This window comes from Chionomys nivalis, chromosome 20, assembly GCF_950005125.1.
Source record: "Chionomys nivalis chromosome 20, mChiNiv1.1, whole genome shotgun sequence".
Taxonomy (NCBI): domain Eukaryota; kingdom Metazoa; phylum Chordata; class Mammalia; order Rodentia; family Cricetidae; genus Chionomys; species Chionomys nivalis.
In genome coordinates this window covers 10,343,121-10,360,343 of record NC_080105.1, presented here as the reverse complement: position 1 = coordinate 10,360,343, position 17,223 = coordinate 10,343,121, and the positions used below count along the sequence as shown (strand labels likewise).

The 17,223-nt window shown below is 40.3% G+C and overlaps 1 pseudogene; it reads left to right on the top strand.

Moving 5' to 3' along the window:
- Positions 1-17,223, top strand: part of LOC130862527 (non-receptor tyrosine-protein kinase TNK1-like) — a 414,731-nt pseudogene that overhangs the window by 298,979 nt on the left and 98,529 nt on the right.

The following is a 17,223-nucleotide window of genomic DNA, read 5'->3' as shown; positions in this document are numbered from 1 at the left end:
AACACAGATGACAGCTCATGCTGGAGAGGTTGTGGGGAAAAGGGAACACTTCTGCATTGCTGGTGGGAATGCAAGCTGGTACAGGCTCTTTGGATGTCAGTGTGGTGATTTCCTTTTTTTTTTTTTTTTTTGGTTTTTCGATACAGGGTTTCTCTGTGGGTTTGGAGCCTGTCCTGGAACTAGCTCTGTAGACCAGGCTGGTCTCGAACTCACAGAGATCTGCTTGCCTCTGCCTCCCGAGTGCTGGGATTAAAGGCGTGCGCCACCACCGCCCGGCTATGCTGGACATTCTTTACTCAACTGCATGGTTTCCCTCTCCTGGAGGGCAGTGTCCTCTCTCAGACCACTTCATAGGATGCATTGAGAACCAGTGTCACGTATGTAATCTCTGTGCCACAAGCTCATGGCTAGAATCTGAGTGTGAGGAAATACCACCCCGATCTAAAATGATGCTACTCAGCAAACTAATTGTCTCCTTCTCAAGTCAGTGGCATGAAGTAAACACAGACAGACTGGGGATCACTTAAAGATGGAATGTGAACACATGAGGGACAAGTATTCTGCAGTGTTAGGATTAGAGCAGAAACGTAAAGACAGTGGGAGAGAAAACTTAAAAATCTGATAAGCAAATAGCAGTGTTAAAATTGTATTGTCTTTGAAACAGACACTGCAGCTCTGTCAACGAGACAAATTGTTCTCGTGACGTAATTGTTAGGAGAAAACAGGAGAATTCCATAATTTCTGGAAGCTGTTGCCAATAATTCAGTAACAAAATTGTAAAGTGTAGATCATGAGAAGAGTGTGTTACAATTGTTGGATCTTAACAGCATATTCAGGATGGCTTTATGTTCTCACAATTTTGCTTTAAATCTGAAAGTAATACAAAGTTTAATTATTTTAAAAAACATTACCTCAATGTGAAATGCAGCAGTATTTCATTTTATTTTAAATTGATCAGGGCTACACAGAACAAGTGTCTCACTACAAAGCTTAGCCATTCGCCACATGAGAAAAATATATTCCTTGAGGGTTTTGTTGGATTTAATCTATGTATAGAAGTAATGTTCCTGATTGTTCGGGGGTTGTAGGGCTTGTGCATCAGTTCTGTTTCCTAAGTAGGAGAGTGTTACTTAGAACAGTGTCTAAGGGGCCGAGGAAGAGCTGTTTAGTGTAAACTCAGTCCCCGATCCCCAGCCTTCCAGTTTTATATGTCGCAGGCATTTCCTTGTGCTGTTCTTCTGTTGTAACTCTGATTGCTTCCTTTCTCCCACACCTCCTTCCCCCTCTCCTACTTCCCTTTCCTACTTAGAAAATGAATTCCTTTTCTTTCGCACACTGAGCACGTCTGTGATAATTGGGTTCCCCTAATGACCAGTTCCGTTCTCACATTCTAACTCTTAAATGAAGGAAAGTTCAATAAATTCTTGAATTTGAGATACCCAGGACAAGAGCCTGTGTGGCAGATAATTTTTAGTGAATGTGTTTTGTTAGCATTTGTTTGATGAACTATAAATTGGAATGTAAGCTGTTGCCTAGCGAGTTGTCTCCAAGGTGGGCAGTGAACTGTTTCACATTTTGCAAAGGTTAACATTTATTTTCTTGTTGAAATAAACCTTCCTGTTTTGCATAAATTAGAAGTTACTAGAAATTTCTATTAGTTCCATATAAAAATACATAAAACATAGTATTTAATGGTATAAAGATGTAACCATGCAGTGTTTAATCAGATTCCACGTGCTACAGTGGCCCACAGCTATTCTGTAGTCTGCGGGGGTCTGTTCTGTGCCTGGCACTGTCTGTGGGCCTTAGGTGCATATTTAGTAACTGTAGCTGAGACTGATTTTATAATACGTCTTTGCTTAGCCAAGCACAGCTAAGACGCCCATACGTTATTTATTCTGATTGAATGTAAAAATTCTTTACAGTACTTACAGATCACCAGTATTTAATGAAAACACCAATTTGTGCCATTTTGAAGCAAAAAGCTCCTCAACAATATCGAATCCATGCAAAACTGAGATCATATATGCCCAGAAGACTTTTCCAGTCTGTTAAACTTTTTTGTCCTAAATGTCTTTCATTGTAAGTATTTCCCAAAATTTAAAAAAAAATCATGCCATATTGTTTGTTGTTTGTATATATGTATGCCTGTGTGTGTGTGAGAGAGAGAGAAACAGAGAGAGAGACAGAGACGGAGACAGAGAGAGACAAAGAGACAGAGAGAGACAGAGAGAAGGGGTTTAAGTATTAAAATGAGCACATCATGATTTGATTTGTAGTATTTTTAAAAATGCTGATGATTTGAAGGGAAAGTACTAATTTCTACAAAGAAAATCCTTTTGAGTCATTCTTTTTTTTTTCTTTTCTTTTTAGTTTTTTGAGACATGGTTTCTCTGTAGCTTTGAAGTCCACCCTGAAACTAGCTCTTGTAGACCAGGCTGGCCTCAAACTCACAGAGATCCACCTGCCTCTGTCTCCCAAGTGCTAGGATTAAGAGTGTGTGCCACCATTGCTGACTTGAAATAGTTGTTATTTTCAGGCTTGAAATTCAAATTTTCGTAGGTTGAATACACACAACTGAAAATTTTCTGTTATGTTTAATAATGGTAATATAGTTAAGTGTGGTGTCTTCATTCTAAACAGTTATTATGTGAATACGTAAAATTATGAGACCTTTTATAATCTTTTTTAAAAATATTTATTTATTTATTTATTATGTATACAATATTCTGTCTGTTTATATGCCTGCAGGCCAAAAGAGGGCACCAGACCCCTCTACAGATGGTTGTGAGCCACCATGTGGTTGCTGGGAATTGAACTCAGGACCTTTGGAAGAGGAGGCAATGCTCTTAACCTCTGAGCCATCTCTCCAGCCCCCTTTTATAATCTTATTAATACATATTTGAATGAAAAAAAAAGAACTAAAAAGGAAAGGACATGACTGCTCTAGGTACTGTGGAGGAGAATGTTTACTACAGGTATATGGGAGAGCACAGAGGAAGAGATATCTGGCAGAGTCCCTCATGGGATGACCAGACTGAGCCCTGTGAGTCATGGGGAGGTGAAGGCAGAGGGGAGGACATCAGCTGCTGCTGCTTGCAGTTTAAAGGTTTAAAAAGGGAAAGTGAGCAAAATGTCTAGATTAAATACTGAAGAGCCTCCAGGGAAGGGCAGCACTGGGCTGGAGAGTTCAGGGTAGAGGGCTAGAGGGCAGGGTATGTAACAGGTAGGGACTGAGGGATGCTGGGAGAACCTGGCTGCCAGGTCTAGCTTTGATGTTAAATGGGCACCTCAGCCATTTGTCCCAGGTTTGGAACTTAACAGTATTCATCTCAAAACATGTTTAGATCATAAACTTTATCTCCTATTAGTCCTTTCAATATAATGTACCATCTTTCCTTGAAACATAGAAAATGATATTTTGGGAAATACAGTTACTGCATGAACATGCACACTGGGCATTTATGAAGCTGAAACTCTAGTGCACTGTCTTGTAAAAACACACCTGCACAATGTCCACATAATAATGTATGTGTGGTTTACCTTACAAAATCTGAGATTATTATGTTTTCAGAGAAATTCAATCCTTAAATCCCATTTCATAAAACTCAAGGAGTCTGTTTTTTACCCATATGATCTTGAACGAAAACATCTTAGAGAATGTAAGACAGCCTGAAGTTACACACAGCTGGGGACAGAATCGGGACAAGGACTTAAACCTTTTGATTCCAAGCCATGCCATTTCTACTCTATGAAAACTCATGTGACTTATATGACTTATTATTAACAATAAGTGAAGTTAACACTGTTTTAAAGTAGGCTCCCTGTGGCAGTGGAATTAACTGGGATGAAGATAGAGCTGATGGTATAAGACAGCAGATTGGTACTGGGAACGACTAAGCTTGGACTCTAAACCAGTCCTGGGCCTAGGACAGCAGGTAACTATGTCTGCTGCCAAGCCTGATGACTTGAGTGCCCACGTGGTAGGAAATTGTCCTCTGACTTCTACACATGCTCCATGGCAGGTGTTTGCCAACACCGATGCAGTCTAAGTCTGTTTATGGTTAGGATTTACCAAGCCATAAAATGTCAAATACCTATTGAGTAAAATCCGTTAAATCTGTGAAGTGGATTGTCTTCTGAGTTTAAGAAAGCTTACCTGATTTAGTCTTTATGTAAAATAGTGTTTTAATTTTGTTCTGTATTCACTTATTTTGTGGGTTTTAGTGTTGTACCTGCATGTGTGTCTGTGCACCATGTGTATGCCCGATGCCCACAGGATTCAGACAGGAATCATGGGTGGTTGTGTAGCTCCAAGTGGGTGCTGGGAAATAAACTTGGGTATATGCGAGAATAGCAAGTGCTTTTAATCATCGAGCAACCCCTAAGGGTTTTTGTTTTTGTTTTTTTAACTTTAGTACTTTATTAAATTGGAATTTTGGGCATATCCATCTATTGTTTTCTGATACTTCATTACTAATGGTTTTAGGCAAGAAGTTCCATATGAGGACAGTTTGGATAAAATTTTACAAGATGCTTCAAGTAAAGCTCTAAATACCAAGCTGCAGGATACGTGACTGTATGACTCAAAAGTCTGGTCCACTAAAGGCCAAGGAGGACGTCAGGTCGCTGTTCATTTTGTGAAAAATGATGACATTCTCCCTCTTTCAAGTGAATGCCTAATTCTGATAGAAGGTGAGAGACTTGTTATTAGGTTTTTAAAATGTTGTTTTGCACATTAATCACTCTTAACTATAAGTTATGGACACCTACTGTTAATTTAAATTTTTCAAAACACTACATTAGCTAGCTTCAAATAAGTATAAGCAAACACATTCACCTAAATTGCATTTTCAGATTATGAATAAAATTTGCATTTATCTACCTTGTTGGATTCCTGTCTGTAATCATGTTGTGTCTGAGCAGATCTAAATGAATAATGATTTTTTTTATTGTTTATTTATTTATAAAAGATTTCTGCCTTCTCCCCGCCACCACCTCCCATTTCCCTCCCCCTCCCCCATCAAGTCCCCCTCCCTATCATCCCTAAGGGTAATCTGGGTTCCTCGTCCTATGGGAAGTCCAAGGACCACCCACCTCCATCCAGGTCTAGTAAGGTGAGCATCCAAACTGCCTAGGCTCCCACAAAGCCAGTACGTGCAGTAGGATCAAAAACCTATTGCCATTGTTCTTTAGTTCTCAGTAGTCCTCATTGTCCATTATGTTCAGCAAGTCCGGTTTTATCCCATGCTTTTTCAGACCCAGGCCAGCTGGCCTTGGTGAGTTCCTGATAGAACATCCCCATTGTCTCAGTGTGTGGGTGTACCCCTCGCGGTCCTGAGTTCCTTGCTCGTGCTCTGTCTCCTGCTCTTGATTTGGACCTTGAGATTTCAGTCCGGTGCTCCAATGTGGGTCTTTGTCTCTGTCTCCTTTCATCGCCTAAATGTTTTTCTTTGGGTTCACCTTCTTAATTAGCTTCTCTAGGACCACGCATAATAGGCTCAAGGTCGCCTATTCATGGCTAGAAACCAAATATGAGTGAGTACATCCCATGTTCCTCTTTTTGGGTCTGGCTCACCTCACTCAGGATAGTGTTAAGCAAAGGACACTGTCACTAAGACAAAAAGGCAACCCACTGACTGGGAGAAGATCTTCACCAACCCCGCAACAGACAAAGGTCTGATCTCCAAAATATATAGAGAACTCAAGAAAGTAGACCGTAAAGGGCTAATCAACCCAATTAAAAAATGGGGCACTGAGCTGAACAGAGAATTCTCAACAGAAGAAGTTCGAATGGCCAAAAGACATTTAAGGTCATGCTCAACTTCCCTAGTGATCAGGGAAATACAAATCAAGACAACTTTAAGATACCATCTTACATCTGTCAGCCTGGCTAAAATAAAAAACAATGATAGCCTTTGCTGGAGAGGTTGTGGAGAAAGGGGTACACTCATCCATTGCTGGTGGGAATGCAAACTTGTGCAACCACTTTGGAAAACAGTGTGGCGGTTTCTCAGGAATTTCGGGATCCACCTACCCCTGGACCCAGCAATACCACTCTTGGGAATATACCCAAGAAATGCCCTATCATACAACAAAAGTATATGCTCAACTATGTTCATAGCAGCATTGTTTGTAATAGCCAGAACCTGGAAACAACCTAGATGCCCTTCAATGGAAGAATGGATGAAGAAAGTATGGAATATATACATATTAGAGTACTACTCAGCAGTAAAAAAAAAATGACTTCCTGAATTTTGCAGGCAAATGGACGGAAATAGAAAACACTATCCTGAGTGAGGTGAGCCAGACCCAAAAAGAGGAACATGGGATGTACTCACTCATATTTGGTTTCTAGCCATGAATAGGCGACCTTGAGCCTATTATGCGTGGTCCTAGAGAAGCTAATTAAGAAGGTGAACCCAAAGAAAAACATTTAGGCGATGAAAGGAGACAGAGACAAAGACCCACATTGGAGCACCGGACTGAAATCTCAAGGTCCAAATCAAGAGCAGGAGACAGAGCACGAGCAAGGAACTCAGAACCGCGAGGGGTACACCCACACACTGAGACAATGGGGATGTTCTATAAGGAACTCACCAAGGCTAGCTGGCCTGGGTCTGAAAAAGCATGGGATAAAACCGGACTTGCTGAACATAATGGACAATGAGGACTACTGAGAACTCAAGAACAATGGCAATGGGTTTTTGATCCTACTGCACGTACTGGCTTTGTGGGAGCCTAGGCAGTTTGGATGCTCACCTTACTAGACCTGGATGGAGGTGGGTGGTCCTTGGACTTCCCACAGGGCAGGGAACCCGGATTACTCTCAGGGATGATGAGGGAGGGGAACTTGATGGGGGAGGGGGAGGGAAATGGGAGGTGGTGGCCAGGAGAAGGCAGAAATCTTTAATAAATAAATAAACAATAAAAAGTAAAAAAAAAAAAAGCTTGGTGTCTCTCCAATATCTGCACTGTAGTGTGTAACTTACTGTGTTGTGTTTATGTAATCTCATGATTGTATCTCAAGCTTATGGGCACCTATATCCGTGTGTGGCCAGGAAGATGTCTTTTCATTTATGTGTATAATTTTGGTATAGAAAATATACTAGGACATGGTTTGTAACTAGATCTATTGTCCCACAAGGACTATAGACAATCAAAAGCCTGATTTGCTCCCTTTTGGTTAGACTAATGGCACAAAATCAGCTTGTCTCACTTTTACTTTAGAGTAAGTACAAACTAGACCAAAGGCTTTGTATAAATGCATCACACTTTAAAAGTTCACAGCTATGCACAAGGTCAAAGTCGCAGGTGTCTAACATAGGTTACTATGCAACGCACCCTATGAAAAAGCATTCCCAGTCTTCATTTGCCAAGCCTACTGAAATAGACTTATGTCTCAAAGTTTGTCACTAGACACTGTGCCCCCTCCCTCCCAGTCTCATCAGTCTTACTCCTGTAAACTTGAACCCTTGTGTTGCTATGGTAAATGGCTAAGCTCCTTATCGCTTACCCTAGTAATATCCTTTCGACCAGTGAGAAGTACCTCTTGTAATTATTATCATTGCTTCAAGCCCCACATGGGAAAAGAGAGTTTGCAGGCTAGAGGAATAGAAGCTGGGAAGAATTATAATTAAGACAGGAAAATTAGAATAGAAGCAGAAGAGTAAATTAACTCGTTAGGAACAGCATGATGTGAGAGAATTTATTTGTCCTCAGAATACCCTAAGTTCCTTTTGCTTGCTCTAGTGTCCAGTTTGAAGACTGAGGAGGCTCTTGGGGCTGGACCCCAAATGTCCTCCTTATGAAGTGGAGGCTCAGACCTCCTCCTCCCGGGAAAAGCCTCACAATTGCTCTGTCTGTGAATGTGCTTCTCTGCATAGCACAGCTGTGATGGAACCCATACAAGCCGTTGCAGTTTAGCCTTGCACATTTCTGACTATACACGAAAAGTCCAGGGATGGTCATGTGACAATGTTGAGCCCCTAACTAAATAATTAGGCCATTCTTTTTCTTTTATGACTGGCTTTTTCAAAGCTTAAATAAGAAGTGTTGGCAGGTATATGTTATCACATGCTTGGTGTACAAAGCAAACCAGAATTCAGGAAGAAAGAACAAAGCTGTATCAGAAAGTAGAGAGAAAGGCTGGTTTGAGCCCAAATATTTCTTTACAGCCTGTTGTGTTCTACTGCTGCAAAGAACTCCATAGGACAGCCTGTGAGCCCCTGCTCCTGGTTAAATATTAACACTTGTGAGTTCACTCCTAAAAGACTCTCTGCCACCTCTTCCTCTATCCTGAGCCTCACCGCACTCTTGCTACTTCGTTAGCTTTATCCTGTCATTTGTTGAAACAATTGCGCGCTCTCTTTTCTTCCTCCCATCCTTAGAAACCTTAGAACCCTCAGCTTAAAATTCTCTCTTTCATGGGCGTCTCTATGTGCTGGCCTCCAGTCTTTGCAAGATCATTTTATTGTCTTCTCAGCATCCCTTGTTCTAGTCTGCAGCTAATTTCTCAAATTATATCTCCTAAGGAAGTGCCCATGCTTTATGAGTTCTGTATTTCAGGAGATCATGGAGGATTCTGGCTGGGATGGCTATGTTCACCACTCACTGATGCGTATATTGCACAATACCACACTGTACCGAGGTGGAAAGTAAGTATTGTTGAATAAAAAGATTCATGTAAGTGTAAAGGTCATCAGATTTAGCCCAACTGAGCTTCTAGACTAAACAACATTGTCCTAATTACCAACTGTACTGAAATTAAAATGTTAGCATTTCTTAAGGGATAGAAATTCCCTTTCTATCTAATGATGCTAATTAAAAGTTTGTGGTTCCATATGCTCCATCTTTTCTTCTCCCAGTCTTTTCTGGATCAATCCTTTTCCACCAATGTCATTAACAGATTTTAAAAATAATATAATTTGTAAAAGGAGAGGACTGTAAATGAAATTACATGGCTTCCTCCTCCTTCCACTTCAATATCTGCATTCAAGCACCTTCAGCAGGAAGTCTGTACAACTTTAGACAACTTTATTCTCAACACCTTGGTGGCTTTTTAGTGTTTTTTTCTCCATCCCTTCTTCCTTCCCTTCTTCTCTCCCTCCCTCCCTTCCTTTCTTTTTGTTAGGCTGGCATTATAAATAATTAAGAAGGTAACCCCATAGACTTGACTCTCAGTATTTTTTATCTTAGAAATGAATGAGATATACTATCTTACTACTTTTTATTTTCTTTTACATTTAAATTTATTTCTCAAATAAAATTCTGTTATGAAATCTAATATTGGTGGATGTTTTATGGTAGATAACCTCTCTCTCTCTCCCTCTCCCTCTCCATTTTCCTGCCCCCCTCCCTCTCTCTCCCATTGAACTAAAAAGCACTTTGAAATCTAGGAGAGGAAAGTGCTCTACACTCACTACCCAGCTGGCCACCCTCTGGATACCCTGAAATCACCACAGTTACGTCTTTAAAGAATAGAATGTCTCAGGGTCATTAGTCTAAGTCATGGGTGTGTGGTCTGACACGGGAGGAAAAGGCCCTTTCTTTTCTATATAAACAGCTTCTCAGGAAGGCTGCTGAGTTCCTGAAGGGACACACATGACATAAAGACCTCAAGAACCAGTTTAAAAGCCTGTGCAGAGAAACCTGAAAATAAAAAGAGTTGTCCTATGTATCTGCAATGCAAATAGTCATCTTAATTTGATCCCATTTGTCCAAACTTGAAAATTTTGAATTTAATATTCAAGATTTCTATGATAAGTCAATTTGCTGTTGTAATACTACCCAGTTGTTCCCTCTCCATATCTTGAGTGGATTAAAATGTAATATAAAGCAGATCTACCCACATGAGCACTTACCATGATTGGCCCTCTTTTGACTCTCAGCTCCAGCAGAGAACATATTCCGGACTAAAGCCTAACAAACTTGAAAGCGAATCAGGAGGGTTATGCTGAGCACCTTTTCCTTTTGTTGATCTCCCTTTAGAATAGAGTTTTACAATGCTCACAAGCAAGCCTCATGCTTGTACCATTTATATTTCAACTATGAATCAAGAAAACAATTGCTAGAAGAGTCGAGGTGCAAGGCTTAGATGTGTTCATTGATTTATTTACCATCGCTAAAACTGAATAGGTTGCCAAGAGACTCAAGTCACTGCTGTAATCACGGTTCAGTTCTGTGCCAACTTAGCTCACTCTTAGCCTTTCCATCTACAAATGAATGCCCGTCCCCACCAGCTTATTATATAAAGGTTGTATTCCAGTCACATTGCTGAAGATTCAAACTAGCCACGTCTTTGTTGTTTTCCTCAATGACTCCTGCTTCTGCAGTGTGGCTTGTGCTACCTTTGAATTTGTATAATATCAACTCACTCAAGCAAAATGCTTGACAGAGCCAGAGCAACAGAAGAATACAATGATTTGTTTTTGAAAAGTCTTAAGAACAATCTTACTGACAGAACCTGCACTTGAACCCACATAGAAAGAGAAAGAAGCAAAATGTATTTAATATTGCAATTCTTCTGGATAATTCTTGCAAAATTCTATCTACAATGATGTTGTAGAACATAAGGACTAAAACTAAAGCAGTGTAATTGCTAGAGACAATCTGTCACTTGTGCAACCCTGACAAACTGAAGCCTAAGATGCTCTGGGCTCCTGTTTAGATGATGATTGGTTCAAGGCTGAGTAAGTATCAAATTATCTGTTTCTCTTTGGATTTTCAAAGAGAAAAGAGGCCATATCTCTTAAGCATTTGCATCCATAAAAAAGTTGGAAATATTTGGTCATGTACATGTTAATTCATCTTCAGTTTTGCTTCTTTTTGCATTTTGGCTTTTTGCACAGTGTAGTATTATGGGGCAAACATATTTTATGTAGTCCAAGAACTAATTGTTTTTATGCCATAAAGTATAATTTTTATTTAAAAATATTTTATTTCTTCCTTTCCAATACGAATCCCCTTGATCCCCTTATGTTGTCTTAACGCTATTGCTAAAACTTCAAGCACTATATTGAAGAGGTATGGAGAGAGTGGACATCCTTGTCGTGTTCCTGATTTTAGTGGGATGTCTTTGAGTTTTTCTCCTTTTAATTTAATGTTGGCTGTCGGCTTGCTGTAAATAGCTTTTATTATATTTAGGTATGATCCTTTTTTCCCTAATCTCTCCAAGACCTTCATCATAAAGGGGTGTTGAATTTTGTCGAATGCTTTTTCAGCATCTAAACTGGCTTGGTGGGAGCCTAGGCAGTTTGGATGCTCACCTTACTAGACCTGGATGGAGGTGGGTGGTCCTTGGACTTCCCACAGGGCAGGGAACCTGGATTACTCTTAGGGATGATGAGGGAGGGGGACTTGATGGGGAAGGGGGAGGGAAATGGGAGGTGGTGGCGGGGAGAAGGCAGAAATCTTTAATAAATAAATAAACAATAAAAAATAAATAAATAAATAAATAATATGTTATTTGTTTTCCTTTTGAGATAGAATCGTGTGTGCCTCGGGATGCCTCCAAATATAAATAATCTTGATCTTTAAAATAAAGATATAATTATATTGATGTTATATCTCTGACAAAAATATTTTTCTATTAATTCTAAATAATATTTCATACGTGAAAGATAATAATAGAATAATAGGTATGTGAATGAAGCTTTGCGAAGTAATAATTGATAACTAAGGACAAAGAGAATTTTCCGTAATAAATGTCAAAATCAAAATAGGACAGTTGATTCTCGGATAATGATCTATTGGCAGCATATTAAAAGTCCTCTTGTGAGTATAGAGTTTTATTAATTATTTGAAGCATAAAGGGAAAAGGTATTTGACCACTGCATAAATTATTTTCTGTTCAATGATGTATCTTAAAATTTGAAGTAGTAATTTACTTTAATATGTTTTATTTGGCAAATCAGACACTAAATGGAGCATAATAGATTTCATAGAAATACTGAGACATGTAATAATTTGCATGTATTCATTTTTATAAAGCTCAATACTATGTAATACAAAGCTTGTGGAATGCTGACAGGAAAAATACCCATAACCAAAGCTAGTCCTTTATGTAGAGATAAATGACCTCTGCTCTAATTCAGACACTGAATAGCTAACTTCTTTTCTGATATTGACTTTTAATGTAGAAACTTCAGAAATAGATGAGCTATGACTCTTCCTATTTTTAAAATTATAGCAACAACCGTGAGAAACCTTGAGAATTCATTTGAAAGGTGTTTGTTTTACTTCTTTTTTGAATGTCTTCTAAACTTTCATAGAAAATAAACCTATTGCTTCAAACTTTTGTTTATCATACACATTGCCCATTAAGGCTTATATATTCTTAATGGTGTTTAAATTCTGCTAAGAATTACAAATATCTGGATTAACAATGCCATTGAATTTTTATATTTTATATCAGCCTTAATTTCATATCCACTTAATTTATTAATATAATAAATTGTGTGAGCAAATCTGATAGCAACTATTTGTATCCTTGTGTTTTAGGAAAAAAATTACATTTTTCTAAAAAAATTGATATTGTGCCTCCCCATGGCTTTTTTCATGGTCACTGTGAAACTGAAGGAGCTAGGACATGGCATCCATCCAAACAGGAAGGCATCATTGTTGAGGTGGAGGAGGGGATGCTTGGGGAAAGGGAGGAGGTGTGCAGATTCACACAAGCATCCCTCTGGTGTTTGCATAAGCCACCGACTCATAACTGTCTACTTGGGAACTGTCTTCCACCACTTTAATGATGCCAGCTAGAGCTTCTAGGAAGGACATAAAGGGGTTTTCTCCCTATATGTTCAGCCTCTATTCCTTTATGAATAATATGGAAGGTAGTGACACACTTAATCTGATCCAGAGGAAGAAGAACAGAAAAATTGTTTACATGGTAATTTGAGAGTGAGAGGGAAAATAGTACCACAGACTTTATTCTGGCATTTTTTTTCCTAGTCTACAATTAACCTAGATATTGTTTTGGAATTCTTAAAAATATACTTTAATTACAATAGAAGGTTCTTCACATCCCATCACCATTCACCTACTTCTGAAGAGACTAATGATCAAAACAAAGATATGTCCTTTCTATCTACATCTTATAATATGCATAACCCAAATGCTGGCACAGTATAGCAAACCCACCGAATCCTGATCCTTTTCTCTTATATTCATTCTGTCAGGTTGATATGACATGCACGTTTAGTTTGTTTTCATTGCATACACTCTAATGAAAATGTCCATTCCTATCTTGGTGGTCATTTACATTATTTTCTTGGAATTCTGGCTGTTGTTGTTGCTCATAGAAATAAGTGGGAGGAATCGTTGTAAGACACACAAGAGCTCCGCAAGTTTCTATTCTTGACCTTGTGTTTTGAATTCATAGGATATAAACCTTCAATATTTTAAGATATTGACAAATTACTTTCTCCTTCAACAGCAGCCCGTGAGTTCTCATTTTCTTTCCAGACTCTCAAATGAAATTGTCTTCCTTTTTTATTTATTTATTTACAGTTTAAAAGAAGCATGTTTTTATTTGTATTTCTATTTGCAGTTATTGAACAAGCTCATGTTGAGCGCTTTCTCCATTTTGCTTGTCCTTTGGGACTTACCTTTCGTGAAATTCCATATTTTACTTCTTGACCATCTCTTTTTTTTTATTGAAAAAAAATTTTCCACCTCCTCCCCGCCTCCCATTTCCCTCCCCCTCCTCCCGCCCCTCTCCCCCTCCCCCCACTCCTCTTCTCCTCCCTCTCCAGCCCCAAGAGCAGTCAGGGTTCCCTGCCCTGTGGAAAGTCCAAGGTCCTCCCCACTCCATCCAGGTCTAGGAAGGTGAACATCCAAACTGTCTAGGCTCCCACAAAGCCAGAACATGAAGTAGGATCAAAACCCCATGCCATTTTCCTTGGCCTCTCATCAGCTCTCATTGTCCGCCATGTTCAGAGAGTCCGGTTTTATCCCATGCTTTTTCAGTCACAGTCCAGCTGGCCTTGTTGAGCTCCCATTAGATCAGACCCACTATCTCTGGGTGCGTGCACCCCTTGTGGTCCTGCCTTCCTTGCTCATGTTCTCCCTCCTTCTGCTCCTTGTTAGGACCTTGGGAGCTCAGTCCGGTGCTCCAGTGTGGGCCTCTGTCTCTTGACCATCTCTTTTTCAGTTTTTTTTTCCCTTATCACTTTTGCTTTTTGAGGCTGCTGGCTCAGTCTTCCTGTCTGAGCATCAACACAAGAATAAGATTATGAAGCACTTCATAGGATGTCATCTTTTAAGGAAAATACAGAAAGGTAGACAACAATGTCACAGCATTCCTGGACCATGTTGCAATACTTGCTCCTCTTAGTCCCAGGGAAAATTTCAAAAATTACATATTACACCCTTCTGTTGGCTCTAGGACATGTAAGAACATCCTTTGGCAGTCTCTTTAGGGGCATGGAACAGAGTTGGAGTCTATCTTGGCTCACAGTTTAAAGGAGAGGCAGTTTATTGTGGCAGGGAGTGAGGTCTCAGGCACATCTTTTTCACAGAGAAAAAGGAATGTTGGTGCTCAGCTGGGTTCTTCCTTTTTATCCAGTCTATAACTGCAAACCATGAAATGGTACTGCCTATGTTCAGGGTCATCTTTCCGCCTGACCTAAACTGTTCTGGAAATGTCCTCACATAGAATTTATATCAGATTTCTCATGGCGGCTGTGATCTTGTACCATAGAAGTGCTTCTGACCATTAAGACCAACTAAAGCTAGGTTTTTCTTTACCTGGTGCACAATATGAGGACCGCGTAATACTCCCAAACACATTGCAGTTCCAACCTGTGGAAGTAGAGATCATGGCCTTACTAACTCAGAAATGGGAAAACCCTACTGTAGTCATATTTGTTGTCATTTTCTTTTATTCTATCAAGTTTAACAAAGCTGTTCTTACTGTGATCCGGTGATGACGATGTCTTAACTATCCTTCTCTAAGCCTTAAATACTTAATGTTTGTATCTAGGTCTTTAATCTGATGTGGGTTTCATAGGTAGCACGAGGAAAGAAAATAAGCCTGTCAACTTTTCCTGAGACCATTTGCTGACTTCTTCAAAGATCCCCATCATTTGTTATGCTAGTACGCAACAAATTCCTGTATAAGTTTGTGCATATTTCTCTGTTTACTGTTACCTTGGGTAATTGAACATCTTGTGATCACTTATGCTACTTTTAACAGTCCTGTCATCTAGGAAGGGACACCCAGATCCTGTGTATCCACCGAATGGGACCCTTCTCTAGCTACAACTCTATTTCTTTAGTCTTAGTCTTCCTTTCTCTATAGCACACCATCTAACATAAAACACAATGCACGGTATTTATCTGTTTACTAGGTCTCTACCAAAAGAAGTCAACTTCAGTGAGAAGATAACTTTAATTTGTTCACTGATCTGCTCTAATGAACCTACCCAGAATATTTTGCTAACTATTTAACTAATTTGGGACAATTAACTTATATAAATGAATTGAGGAATGTACACATGAATGTGGATCTTATAGGTCCTAATTTGGAATTTATTTTTCACTGATTGATGTTGACTAATTATAATGTCACTGTGGCTTTTAAAGAGAACTCAGTACATTTCAAACATTTTGCACAAATGTACATTTAGTCCCAAGACTATATGAAGGCCCAGCACTTTCTTATGAGTACACATTGATAACTGATTTGGTCTCTTGAATGTGATGGCTTACTGTTTCTTCAATTTTTATTCCTTGAGCTATTTTGTGGAGTTTTTTTTCTGTAAAATTAATCCTGTTGTTACATTTTCAGATTGATTTGTTCATTAGTGTGGTATCACTGCTCTGAAAAATGCATGCAAGTTTATCAGGGTCAATGGAAAAATGGATTCTGGAAGCTGGAGGTATGAATTAGCGTGAGCACATTTGTGTCCCTCATCCCAGTTCTCATCTTGAAGCCTTATGTCTTGGTTTCATCTTCTCAGCTCTCCCCACCCATGTGACCTTTCTCTTCTTGGGTCCTTGTGTTGTAATACACCACTTTATAAACTATGACGCTCTTCCAGTCTCCAGATATTTAGTTGAAGCTCATCGTAGAGTCCGCCTTGCCGTGTAAACACATATTCACAAATCGAAGTGCTTAGGATACAGTTTGTGGCTCTTTATCACAATTATCATATTTTCTCTTGTATTCTTAGATAATTCTGTTGTTGCGTTTGTCTCCATTTTACAATATGTTATTCCTTCCTTCTTTTTTACCCCTCAATTGGGCGGGCATTTGTCTGTTTTATTAGCTATACCATGATGGCTATACAGGGTTTGAAAGGCATGGGCAACTTGCTGGGGTTCGGTCTCCCTCTGCTGTCAGTTCTGAGTTCTGAGCACATCAAGGATGCTGCTTTCCTTATGCTCTGGTGAACTGCCCTCACTCCCACCTCCAGGCAGGATGCTTTCAAAGTCAATGTTAAAGGCAGTGGGTCGCCTGGAGACTGCTCACGTTACACCCCTCTCTCTCACGGACTGAATGAAACCTGTGAACTCTGTTTCTCTTCTGCCGCTGCTCCAGGGAATCTAAGACTGTGAATGTGTCGCTATTCCCTGGGGTAGTCTGAGGCCTGAGCATGCGCATCAGCTGATACCAATTGTTGCAGGTCGCAGAGTCTCGCCCTTTCTACGTTCTCCAGGGATCCCCACCCGCACCCCCGGTCCTGAGATCCTCCCCTCTCCTGGGTGGTGGACGGTTAGGTCGGGCTGGTTGGAATATCTAGGGATATAGACGTGGAGTTCATATCCTTGCTTCTAGCCACGCAGGCTCCGCGGCGCCGCCGCCCTTGTTCCCTGGTTGCTCATAGCTTCCGAGTAAAAGCCGCTGTGAATGGCTTGAATGAAACATGTGTGGGTTTAGTGTGTGGTAAAACCACCAGGGGATCCCTTCTCTCCACAAACCAGAAGCTCTGTTAGAAGGAGGACGACTGGGAGGAGGCCTGGAGCGAAGCGTGCGCAGTGGCTGAGCGGCTGGGAGAGGCTGAGCCACCTCCCCTGGCGACCACGCACCGCTCCACCCGCCTGCGGCGGTTCCAGGCACCATGCTCTCCGCGCTGGGGCTGTGATGGTGGTGGCAGTGAATAGCTCCTACACCCACAGCACTGTGCACAAACCAGCAGCGCCCTCTCCTCCCTCTCCCTCCACCCCATGCCTACTCCGCCTGGGCACTATACTTGTCAACTTTGAGCTGAAGGAACA